Source organism: Sarcophilus harrisii, chromosome 1, assembly GCF_902635505.1.
Source record: "Sarcophilus harrisii chromosome 1, mSarHar1.11, whole genome shotgun sequence".
Classification (NCBI taxonomy): domain Eukaryota; kingdom Metazoa; phylum Chordata; class Mammalia; order Dasyuromorphia; family Dasyuridae; genus Sarcophilus; species Sarcophilus harrisii.
The window spans coordinates 179463562-179477584 of record NC_045426.1 but is presented as its reverse complement, the minus strand read 5'-3'; the positions used below and the strand labels follow the sequence as shown (position 1 = coordinate 179477584).

Below are 14023 nucleotides of genomic sequence, written 5' to 3'. Positions count from 1 at the left end.
TTAGTTTAGGCAAACTTTAGTTAAGACAAAATAAATTATATTAGTAAATTATAAATTTACTAATAAATAGGACCTCAACTTCCTTAGCAAAGTTAATAACTCAAGGTAGGGAATGATTGTCTTTTAAAAGATTTAGAGTAAAGCAGAATGAAGAACTGGACTTTATAGTGAGGAAAGTGATGATGGTAAAAAGAACTCAATATGAAATATCAATGTCAATTTGATTGATTATAGAGCTGAGATTGAGGAAACAATATGATTGGTTGGAAAATAAGAATAAGAAGCTAGCAACAACACTCTCCTTCTGGTGACTAAGAAATGAAATATTAGGGATAGTAAACCAGACTTCTTTGACTAACAAACCAGAGATTCTTGAAGGATAACTTGGTGATATAAAAATGCTAGATTACACTCCCTGGTGTCTACCTGCATCCCTGAAGTTTAACAGATTTTCTTAGGCAATATTAGAAGTTCCCAGAGAACTGGATTTCTAAATCTTCAAATTTTTTGTCCTTCATTTTCAAAGAACATCAGTGATGTAATAGTTGAAGTCTTTAATTGCTTATGAATTGAATTTAAGTGAGGCATAGATGCACAAAGTTGTCAGTCATTCTCTTATTTTGTTGAATTTTGTGCATACTCCCTATACACAAACATTTTGTTTTTATGGGAAAATGGTATCCTGTTTAAGTCATTGTTTCTAGTACTGCAATGTAATAAGAAGCAGTGGGTTACTGAACACTTGTATTCTGCAAACAGAAGCCACTAAGGATATGCTCAATGTGCTTGTTGGGGGCTGTACCATAAGTATATGGCTCCACACATCAGCACTAGGGGTAGAGGTTATTCTAACCTTAACAGAACCTTAACAGGCTCTGATAAGACAGTTCTAACATAGCAGTGAGAACATCAAAGAAAGGTGGAGAGGAGAGGGAAATTAAGCAGAAGAGGCTCCTACCCCCAGAAGAAAACCAGTTTAGGATTTGGTAATTCCTATTTTTGGGACAGGAGCAGACTTCTACAGAGATGTCTGGGACCTGCTAGCTCTTAGCTTGGAGACCTGATCAGGAGTTTACTTGGATCAAGGGTTTCTGAAGTTCTTTCCAGCAAATTTAGCCTTGCTGTCCAGATCTTCCTCAATCCTAAGAAGCTGATTATACTTGATGAGACTCTCAGATTGGCACAGGGCACCAATCTTGATTTGCTCTGTCTAAAGACCTATTACAAGATTTAATGAAGGTATCTTCAGTCTCCCTGAAAAAAGGAGAAACCATTACTCTCCACCCACTAGACTGAGCCAGCTCCTACTCCTAAAGAAATCCAGTCATGGAGTCAATCTGGTTTACTTTGAGTAGGAGGAAGTTGCAGGCTTTCTCATTCATAATCTTTTCAATGTGCTTAAGATTCATCATGATAAGATGATTTCCTACCCTAGATACCTGCAGTAGCAGTGAAATTTTTCAAAGTTCCCAAATCATCCTAATCAAAAAGATCTTTAATAGACACCACTGAATAGTCCTTGATGAACATCTTGTAGAGGTCCCCACACTCAAAATGAGAGATTTATCTCCTACTATCATCAGCAGAATTGATGTCCAACTCATATTTCCCAGATCAGAAGAATTCTGAGGCAACAACATCCATGACAATTACAACCATATCAATATAGCCAGCTTTGCCTTTAGCATTCTTTAGCAGTGCCAGAGCTTCTTTATCCTCTAGAATGTTAGGAGGAAAGCCACTCTTATCCTGTACATTAGCGTTCTGTCCATATTTCTGTTTAATCACATTCTTCAGGTTGTAGTAAATCTCAGCTCCAGTGCTCAGAGCCTCCTTGAAAGTTGCTACTCCAATGGGAAGGATCATGAACTCTTGCATGAACAGCTTTTTACCAGCAAGAAAGCCACTATTGATCACATTGAAGACTGGAATTGGCAGGATAATTTCGTCATTGCCTGAAAGGTGAGCAATATGACAATAGAGGAAAACCATTTTCTCAGCAGCTCTGATCTTACAAATAGCCAGAGACACTTCCAATATAGCATTTGAAATAAATTTAGATTTATTATTGGAGCTGTCCATCTCTATCAGCAACTTATTGATTATCTCCTGCTCTGCAATATTCAGTTTCTTGCTAAGCATGGTCAGGGGAATATATTTATTTATTGATGTGCGTAGCTACTTTTGAGATACCTTTCCCCATATACAGGTCTTATTGTCTCAGAGCTCCATTGTCTTGGAGCTATCATTGTACATGAATGCCAGTACAAGCACCACTGTGCACAACAGCTTGAATGAGACATTTTCCAGTGTAAAGATTGACATCAACAGTAAGGTTTCCACTAGAGTAAAAGACATTTCTGGCCTGGATTTTGAGAATATTGAATTTCTAAATGGGGCTTCCTCCACTGGCCTCAGAGAACAAAGTTGAAGGACAAAGGCATTTATTTTCAAGGAACTCACAGTACAAAAGACAAAACAACATTGAAGTAACTGTGTACCAAAAATATATAGATAGGATCAAAGATTAGACCAAGATTAAAAGGATTAAAGGTCTTTTTCAGAAATTGGGATTTGGACTTGAAGGAAGTCTAGAAGCTAAGAGGCAGAGATGAAGAAAGAAAACATTCCAGACTTGGGGGAGAGTTAATAAAAAATACACAGAATCAGGATATGGAACAACCTGTGGAAAGAAGGTATTTAGGGAAAATAAGATGTGAGTATGAAAGTTCAAAAAGTCAAATTATGAAGAGATTTAATAACCAAAGAGAAGATTTTTTTATTTGGTCCTGGAAATAATAGGGAGACACTGCAGTTTGTGAATAAGCATAGGGAGGAGTGATATAAATGAATTTTTACTTTAAGAAGAAACATTTTGCAGTTGAATGGAAGATGGTATGGAGAGAGACTTATGAAAGCTAGTAATTCCAGGATATATCATATAAATCTATGCATTTAAAAAATCACTCAATCTAGAACAAAACATTATCTGATTTTTCTTTCTTTAAAAAATAAAACCATGATTGAATTAGCTCCACTAAATAAACTTCTAATTTTCAACTTCTGGTGACCATGAATATTTAATTTTGAGGATAATGGGAAGCCTCAAGGAAACAAGAACTTCTATTTAAAAGACCAAAATAAATCACTTCTGTGATTGAAAAGATACATTGAGAAATCTGTACTTTCAACTAGAGAGAGAAACATAATAATATTTATATAGAATGGAGATGCTCTGCTGCATGGAAAGTCCCCGGTACAATTGATCTGTGTACAAGCTTTACTGAACTAGGTCAGAATGATATTTTTATATGAAACTTAGTTATTTATCTCCCATTTTATGTGCGATCCCATTCAGTTAATGGATCTTATACAAGAGGTATCTATCACCAAAATGGTGGTGAAAGAGGTTTCACCTATATATGGATTCAGTGGAAACCACAGTGAGAATTAGATCCCAATAATCATCCTCATAGGCCAATGAAACACAGAAAGTTTGAATCTGAAGGACTCTACCTCATTAGAATTGGCTGTATATGATTCTGATAGAATACTACTGTGCTATAAGCAATTATGAGCTCAATTATCTTAGAAAAACATGAATAGACTTGCAATGAAAACCAGAGTGAAATAAGAAAATCAAGAGAATGGTGTATACAGCAACAACAACAGCAACATTGTTTTAAGAACAATGCTGAGCAAATAAGCTATTTTGACTCTTATAAATATCTAATTAATCACAAAGGACATACAAAAAAAGATACTATCTCCTATCTGGATTCTGGGAAAGAAAGGATTAAAAAAAAGAAGTATGTATTGAATGATTTTATATGTGTGTTTGTATGTGTATGTACATGTGTGTTTAATGATAGATAACTCTAGCCTGGGAATCAAGAGGGAAAAAAAAAGGGAAAAAAGAAATGCACATAATAACTTTATTATATTTTTAAATGGAGTGGCAAGTTTTGCATAACAGATTTGCAATTTCATGTGCAATCTTTTAAATTTCAGCATATTATAAAAATGCTTGTTTTATTTAAAAAATTAAAACTAAAATAAATGAAAATTTTAAAAAGAAAAAATTTATTAAACCAAAGAAAAAAAATATGTAATAACACTAAGTTTTATTTAATTGACGATCTTACCCTAAGTTGTGTCATTCTATTATTTCTCAACATTTCAACATCAATGTTAATTTGGTGGGTTTTTATTTGATGTATTTCTAGAGTTTTTATAATTGCATAATTAATTTGTTAATCTGTTCTTTTTTCAATAGTTAATGACAACATTTAGAGATACATATTTTCCTCTAATTGCTATTATACATGTATCCCATGAGTCTTGGTATGTTGTCTTTTTGTTTTTTATGTGGGAAATTTTTTTAGGAAAATGCCTTATACATTGTTAGACATGACAAAATGGTTAGAAATGGTTAGAATGTTAGATTTTGAAGTCCAAGTATGTCTTTTACTAAGTTGTGACTTTGAATAAGTTCATTCATCTTTCTGGGGTTCACTTTTCTCATCTATAAAATGGAGGCTCCAACTAGATGAATACATTTGTTTCCTTGAGGCAATTCTACCTAAACTGAGTAATCTTTCACTCCCTAGTTATACATGTGTATTAATTTTTTAAAATACACATTTCTTTATGAATCATGTTGGGAGAAAAAAATCAGAACAAAAGGGAAAACCACAAGAGAAAAATAACAGAAAAAAGAAGTGAACAAAACATATATTGATTTATATTCAATCCCCATATTTCGTCTTCTTCTTTTTTATTTTATTTAATAGCCTTTTATTTACAGGTTATATGTATGGGTGACTTTACAGCATTGAAAATTGCCAAACCTCTTGTTCCAATTTTTCCTCTCTTTCCCCCGCCCCCTACCCCAGATGGCGAGATGACCAGTAGATGTTAAATATATTAAAATATAACTTAGATACACAATAAGTATACATGACCAAACTGTTATTTTGCTGTACAAAAAGAATCAGACTCTGAAATATTGTACAATTAGCCTGTGAAGGAAATAAAAAATGTAGATAGGCAAAAATATTGGGTTTGGGAATTCAATGTAATGGTTCTTAGTCATCTTCCAGAGTTATTTTGCTGGGCGTAGCTGGTTCAGTTCATTACTGCTCCATTGGAAATGATTTGGTTGATTTCATTGCTGAGGATGGCCAAGTCCATCAGAATTGGTCATCATATAGTATTGTTGTTGAAGTATATAATGATCTCTTGACCCTGCTTGTTTCACTCAGCATCAGTTCATGTAAGTCTCTCCAGGCCTTTCTGAAATCATCCTGTTGGTAATTTCTTAACAAACAATAATATTCCATAATATTCATATACCACAATTTATTCAGCCATTCTCCAACTGATGGGCATCCACTCATTTTCCAGTTTCTAGCCACTACAAAGAGGGCTGCCACAAACATTCGTGCACATACAGGTCCCTTTCCCCTCTTTATAATCTCTTTGGGATATAAGCCCAGTAGTAACACTGCTGGATCAAAGGGTATGCACAGTTTGATAACTTTTTAAGCACAGTTCCAAATTGCTCTCCAGAATGGTTGGATGTATTCATAGTTCCACCAACAATGTATTAGTGTCCCTGTTTTCCCACATCCCCTCCAACATTCAGCATTATCTTTCCCTGTCATTCTAGCCAATCTGCAGGTGTGTAGTGGTATCTTAGAGTTGTCTTAATTTGCATTTCTCTGATTAATAATGACTTGGAGCATCTTTTCATATGACTACAAATAGTTTCAATTTCTTCATCTGAGAATTGTCTGTTCATATCCTTTGACCATTTATCAACTGGAGAATGGCTTGATTTTTTATAAATTAGAGTTAATTCTCTATATATTTTGGAAATGAGGCCTTTATCAGAACCTTTGACTGTAAAAATATTTTCCCATCTTATCTGCATTAGTTGTGTTTGTACAAAAACTTTTCAGTTTGATATAGTCAAAATTTTCTTTTTTGTGATCAGTAATGATCTCTAGTTCTTCTTTGGTCATAAATTCCTTCCTCTTCCACAGGTCTGAGAGGTAAACTATCCTGTGTTCCTCTAATTTATTTATAATTTCATTCTTTATGCCTAGATCATGAACCCATTTTGATCTTATCTTGGAGTACGGTGTTAAGTGTGGATCAATGCCTAGTTTCTGCCATATTAGTTTCCAATTTTCCCAGCAATTTTTGTCAAACAGTAAGTTCTTATCTCAAAAGCTGGGATCTTTGGGTTTGTCAAACACTAGGTTGCTATAGTTGTTGACTGTTTTGCCCTTGAACCTAACCTATTGCACAGATCAACTAATCTATTCCTTACCCAATACCAAATGGTTTTGATAACTGCCGCTCTATAATATAATTTTAGATCTGGTACAGCTAAGCCACCTTCATTTGATTTTTTTTTTTTCATTAATTTCCTTGAAATTCTTGACCTTTTGTTTTTCCATATGAATTTTGTTGTTATTTTTTCTAGGTCATTAAAATAGTTTTTTGGGAGTCTGATTGGTATAGCTCTAAACAAATAGATTAGTTTAGGTAATATAGTCATCTTTATTATATTTGCTCATCCTATCCAAGAGCATTTAACATTTTTTCCAATTGGTTAGACCAGATTTAATTGTGTGAAAAGTGGTCTGTAATTTTGCTCATAAAGTTTCTGATTTTTCCTTGGCAGATAGATTCCTAAATATTTTATATTATCAGTAGTTACTTTAAATGGAATTTCTCTTTGTAACTCTGCCTGTTGGATTTTGTTAGTGATATATAAGAATGCTGATGACTTATGTGGGTTTATTTTATAACCAGCAACTTTGCTAAAGTTGTGGATTATTTCTAATAACATTTTTAGTAGAAGCTCTGGGGTTCTCTAAGTATACCATCATATCATCAGCAAAGAGTGATAATTTTGTTTCCTCATTGCCTATTCTTATTCCTTTAATCTCTTTCTCAGCTCTTATTGCCAAAGCTAGCATTTCTAATACAATATTAAATAGTAACGGTGATAGTGGGCAACCTTGTTTCACTCCGGATCTTATTGGGAATGGTTGCAGTTTGTCCCCATTACATATGATGCTTACTGATGGTTTTAAATAGATGCTGCTGATTATTTTAAGGAAAAGTCCATTTATTCCTATACTCTCAAGTGTTTTTAATAGGAATGGGTTTTGGGTTTTGTCAAATGCTTTTTCTGCATCTATTGAGATGATCATATGGTTTTTGTTTATTTGGTTATTAATATGGCCAATTATATTGATAGTTTTCCTAATATTGAACCAGCCCTGCATTCCTGGTATAAATCCTACTTGATCATAGTGTATTATCCTGGGGATGATTTTCTGTAATCTTTTTGGTAATATCTTATTTAAGATTTTAGCATCAATATTCATTAGGGAGATTGGTCATAATTTTCTTTCTCTGTTTTCAACCTCCCTGGTTTAGGTATCAGTACCATGTCTGTGTCATAAAAGGAATTTGGTAGGACTCCTTCATTCCCTATTTTATCAAATAATTTATATAGCATTGGGGCCAACTGTTCTCTAAAATGGTAGAATTCACATGTAAATCCATCTGGTCCTGGGGATTTTGTTCTTAGGGAGTTGTTTAATTGCCTGTTCTATTTCTTTTTCTGAAATGGGAGTATTCAAGTAATTTACTTCCTCCTCTGTTAGTCTGGGAAGTCTATATTTTTGTAGGTAGTCATCCATTTCACTTAGGTTATCAAATTTATTGGCATAAAGTTGGGCAAAATAACTCCTTATTATTTCTCTAATTTCCTCTTCATTGGTGGAAAGTTCTCCCTTTTCATTTTGAAGACTACTGATTTCATTTTCCTCCCTCTTTTTTCTAATCAGATTTACCAAAGGCTTATCTATTTTATTGGCTTTTGCATAGAACCAACTCTTAGTTTTATTAATTAGTTCAATAGTTTTTTTACTTTTTATTTATTTTCTTTTTAATTTTTAAATTTTCAAATTTAGTATTTGATTGGGTTTATTTGGTTTTTTAGTTTTTTTTAATTCGCATTTCTTAATTTTTTCTTTTATGTTTTATTGAAAGTTGGTTGATATAAAGATTATTTCTCTTATTAATTTGGCTTAATCCTAATTTAAATTTTGGTTATGACTTAAAAAAGCATATCTTTTGTTATTAATTTATCTATAATTTGTTATTTCTATTCCCAATATTCTTTTATTTGTTTAGTTTATTCTTTTTGGTCTATGGCTTCCTTAACTTTTTGTTGAATTTATTTTTTAGGTTGGATCGAAAAGGAATGTTTAATATTTCATTGTCTTGATTTAATTTTGAGGTTTCTTTTTCTAATTAAAATTTCTAAATTTTTGGAGATAGGTTCCATGACTGCTGAAGAAAGTATTTCCTTTCTGTTATTATTTTCTTTAAAGGGCTTAACATACTATTTTTTTTTTTTAATATTCTATTTTCCTTTTAATTTCTTCTTATTTGTTTTGGTTGGTTTCTAATTTGAATGCAAGGTTGTTCTCCATATTCCGTTATGGTTCTTTTTTGCAACTCTTTTTAACTTCCCTTTAGGAGGTGATGCCATACCCACTTTGATTATGTTTTTTTTGTATTTTTTTGTGTTTTTACCCTTTTGTGATGAGGTTTTTTATTCTAATTAGACAATTTTTTCTTTGATCTGGATGAGAGGATGTTACCCTGCTTTTTTTATTCTAGAATGAAAGGTCCAGCCTTTTTTAATTGTTTATCTCCTGCTTTTTAAATGTTTTGTCCTATTGCTTTTTCTGCTTTGATCCAGTCTGCTATTGCTTCTCTTTTGGGGTTATCCCACAATTTACTTAGAATTCTTTTATTTTCTTGCATCCTTAATCCCAGTTAGTTCTTTTTTTGCCCCCTTTTTTTTTTTAAAACAAATGACTTTGTTACTCTAAGCACCTCTTTAAGAAACATCACTTTTGATTTTTCCTCCTTCCTTAGTTTTTTCTTCCTTCCTTCCCCCTTTTTTTGAGGCAAGGAATTTTTAAACATTATGACAATTTTTTCTTTTGGTCATTTTCCATGAGAGTAGTTCTAATGTTCCATCAAATTTTTGGGTAAGTTTTGGTCTTTTGAGGTGTATGGTTTCTTTTTATCCTTTCCCACCTTATTCTTCCATTATCTTTTCAATATCTACTTTTTTTTACGTTATTCTTTAAATCAAATTTAATGTATTCTTTGTATTTCCCAGAATAAAATTTCAGGTTTTTCCTTTTTGCATTTTGTTATGGTTGGAGATTCAATTTTGTTTAGTTTCTGTTTTCTTAAAAATGAATTATTTTTTTATTAAATGTCCTTCTTCCTGAGCAAGAAAATGTGTTTTGCTTGGGTATTTTTCTTGCGCATTCCAATTTTTTTAAATGATTGCCTTTTCCTTTAATTGGAGCACTTTCCAAGTCTTTTTCTTTTCCACCTCAAATTTTTAAATTTGGCTTCTTAAAATTTTTTCCCAATCCTGGAATTTGAATTTCCAAAATTTCAGGGTTTTTTTTTGTAAGGGTTTTTTCTTTTCATGATTTTTCAATCCTAATTTTAATTCTTTTCTATATACATTTGGGGGGACAGTGATTTCTTGGGTATGCTCCGGGTTTTTGTTTTTTATCTTTTTCTGAAAGTCCGTAAGTTCTTTCATTTTTCAGATCTTTTTCCAAGTCTGGATTTTTAAGAGGGAAATTATGGTTTCTCAGTTTGTATTTTTTGTTTTGATTGACTGATTTTGGGCTGCTCAATGAATCTCAGTTTATTTGTTATTCTGATTTTTAAAAGTTTTTTCCTTCTTGCTTTTTTTTTTTTGTATATTCAAGTTGTTTTGAATTGTTTTGCTCTAAATTTTTTTCATTCTCTTAATTTTTTTTTATTTTTATTTTTTCAAATTCACAGTTATATTTTTCAAGTTTTTCTTTTCCTTCACAATCTTTGGACTTTCATAGTGATTTTTTATTACACAGTTTTTTTCCTATTTGGGAATTTTTATTTTTCCAAATATTTGGATTAGTTGACAATTTACATACTTCTTTTGTCCATTTTTCCTAACTCTCTTAGATTTTTATTTTTTCTAGAGCATCATTAAAAGGGACAGGGAAGTTTCTTGAGTTGTCTTGTGTTTCTAATTAGTTTTAGGTTTTTCATTTAAATGCTTCATTTCTTGAATTGTTCAATCTCTTTTCAATTATCAGTTTTAAAGCTTTCTTTAAATTGCATAGCTTCTAAGAAAGGGGACACTTTTTGAAACAGCGAAAATTATTTCAACTTTGCCTTTTTAATATTTTAGTTGAATTGGAGAAATTTTCAACAATTATACTTTGCTTTTTTTGGTTTTCAGTTCTTTTTCATAAATTTTCTTCCTCAAGATCCTGAAGAAAAACCTGGTTGTTCCTTAATTTGTTTATGGTGCACATTTATCCCTGGTTTTGTTTTTTGCTAGATAGATGTAAGTCTTCCCAGGTTTCTTTTAATCAGTTTTCCCACCAATTTTTGTCAAATACTGAGTTCTTATTCCAGAAGCTGGAGTTTGAGCATTTATCAAATACTAGATTATTATTGTCATTGATCATTGTGTTATCTGTATGTAATCTATTCCACTGATCCACCACTCTATTTCTTAGCCGATACCAAATGGTTTTATTGAATGCTCTTTATAATATAATTTCTTGGTGTGGTAATGCTAGGCCATCATTCTTTGCATTTTTTTTCATTAATTCCCTTGATATTCTTGACCTTTTGTTCTTCTAGATGAATTTTTGTTATGTTGTCTCAATGCCATTACTTGGATGACCTTTTATTGTTTCTATCTTTTGACCTTTGTTTTAAATTATTTAATCAATTTACTTTTCAAATCTTCAAAATAATTTATTGCCTTATGATAAAAAAGGGGTATGTTTATTTTTTTAAAGAATTTCCTCAGACTTTACAATGCTGCTTTAGGGCAAAAATTAGGCTAAACAATTTTTAAGTTTCTTCCACACTATTTTCCTAGAAATAAAAATACTTAATTCTAGCATAAGTCTACTATTCATAAATGGAAATTATGGTTCTGATACTTTCCAATGAGGAAGATATGGTTGCTGAAGCAAAACTGATAAAAGTCTTAGGAGAGAATGATCAAAACTAGAATTTATTCTAGGTAAGGTGGGGTATGATGAGAATTTCCTCATGTTACTGATGATGAAATTGAGGGCTGGAGAAATTAAATTCTTCTTTTAAGGTTATACATGTATATCAGTATCTGATATGGACCCTAGATCTTTCAAGACATTTCAATGAATTTGTAGAAATGATATCCTATGGACTAACACTCTATAGAGAAGATGATTCAAAAGTGATAAGGTATTGCTAATTAACTAGTACTGACAACATGAGTCCAAGCAGTTGAAAAATATGAAATGATAACTTCATACATAAAAATGTCTATCTCCTCAGCACCTGAAATTATATATATTATTCTTCAGATGAAAACAATTGTGGGTCATTTGATCTACTAATTAGCATTCTATATCCTCTTCTCTTCCCTGCCCCCCAAAACCCAAACAAACCAAAATAAAAAACTAAAACAAAACAATGAGACAACAATAACAAAAATAAGAATACAGAACTTTTAACATTTATCATAAATGAGACTTTTCCTATAAAAATGGAGAAAACGAGAAGATAAGTTTGAAGCTTTCATACTATGGCATTCAAAAGAGACTAATTTGGAGATCTGAAATGTCTCCCATCTCTAAATGGTTTTAAATAAATCTCCTTTGGACTATGACATCCATTTCCCTTCCTTTTGGATACTCTTTGGGTAGCCCATAATCACTCATTTGGAGAGGCTAGCAGAAGAATGAATTAAAATTGATAACTATAACTAACAAATCTTTTCATGTGTAGATTCCTTTTGTAATTGCTGCAGTACATTTCAAGGTTTGATGTGCCTCTATGTAGAATACTCTCTCTAAAGAAGTAAGCCTAAGAAATGAGAGAAGTTCTAGCAGGAGGATTCACTTAATTATATATGAAAACTAACAATAAAATTTCATTTTAGAAAGATAAGTTTCTTCAATAGAATAAACATCTGTATTAAATGAATTTTATTGCAACTCTCAACTTTCATATCGATCTCAAAATTTGAAGTATATCATAACTGTTTATGATATCTTATCTTGCCCTTTAAATGGTCAATTGTCCTCTTCATCTTTGTAGCTTATATGAGTGACCTTATTGTAAGGACTGCTTGCCCCCAACTCATTCTAAAATAACCATAAATTTTTAATGATCATTTTAAAAATAATCATAGATAATGCTCTAGGTAGACTATCCCACTTTTTTGAATCTATGTTAAGGCTGAAATGCCTCAAAGTCCAGGCCTGAGTTCAGATAAATTCCTCTTGAGTTAGTCAATTGAGATCTAACCAACTAAGCTGTATCTTTGAAAAAGTCACACTTGAATTTATAAATTATGTGTTTTGCTCTTTCAGTTTTAGTGATACAGTGGTAATATTAAGCCTATAATTTTCCATTTAGTAAGCATTTGTACTAAACATTGCAGAATGAAGAAAAGAGACCGATTACTTCTTAGGCTTCTCACATTATATCCTTAAGGTTATGAAAGCTAATGTGATCTAATCAGGGCAAACCTAATTTCTGAAAATGATTTTTTCTTATTGTAACAAGTAAAATAAGAAGACTTTTTATTTCATTTGTTTTTGTTTTGCCAATCACTAAAGTTATCTATGGCTTTTGTCTTTTCTTCATTCCTACTTTCAGTCTTTTGCCAAGACTTCTTAATTCTGCTTTCACATCATTTCTTGCATCTATTTCCTCCTTTTAACTTACAATTGCATCAACCCTACTTTACACTCTATTTCTTGGACAATTCTTGGACAATTTAAATAGTCCCTTAATTGGTCTTCTTGACTATAGTATGACTCCTGTCCAATGTACTCTTCATGCCATAGCTAAAATTATCTTCTTAATACACATTTAACTAAGATATTCAAAAGTATTTAGTAGCTCAACACAACCAATGGGATAACAAATCATGCTCCTCTGTCTCATTCTAAAACTTGAATCTCAAACCTGGATCCTGTTCTACTTCATAGCTAAATACCTTTCCACACTCTGGATGAAATGCGTGCCTAGAATTTTTTTCTGAATTTTTTTCAAGAAACACAATCTAATGGGGTAGACAAAGGATAATTGTAATTCATCCCCATTTCTTGGAATTAGTTTAGTGGGGTAGTTAGATTAATAAAATATTAGAACTAGAGTCAGGAAGACTCATCTTCATGTAGTTCTGGCCTCACTTATTTACTAGCTTTGTGACTTTGAACAAGTCACTTAACTGTTTGCTTTAGTTTTTTTCATTTGTAAAATGATCTGCAGAAGGAAATGACGAACTATTCCTACATCTTTGCCAAGAAAACTACAAATGGGTTCATTCAAATTAAAATGACTGTTTTAGTCCAGCTTACTTCAGAATGAAAAATATCAACAACAACTGCTTTCTCCACTATATAACTATTTGCAACAACTACTATATTACTTTGTCAGTTCTTCACAACCCTTTCACATCTGATTTTACATAATTTTGATATATCTTATTATATTCACTTCAAGAGACATTTTGTTAATTTTCTTTCCTTGTCAGATTACCTTTATCTATATTCTGAATATCACTACTTCTGTTAACATTCTTCATATCATATTTCATAAATTCAGCTCATTCTCATAACAGTTTACAATTGAAGTTGCAGCTTATTTTTCAGTGATTACATCTTAAACTTACCACTTCCTGATATTATGCAGGAAAGCATGTTTACCTCATAAAAATATTCTGCAAAATCATTCAGAGTGACTATGATGACGGTTTATTAGAAACTCATGTATGAAAATGGATTATTCCAGATGCTTATAAAATGAGATGGTGCCTTTTGAAATTGATCCTGGATTATAGGAATGATCCAACTTTGGAACTAATTATGGAACTAGTATTTGGAACTAATAATAT

At 31.8% G+C, this 14023-nt stretch overlaps 1 pseudogene; it reads right to left on the bottom strand.

The window, feature by feature from the left end:
- Positions 1-1081: 1081 nt before the first annotated feature.
- The window catches only part of LOC100934320, a 28679-nt pseudogene continuing 15737 nt past the window's right edge, over positions 1082-14023 (bottom strand).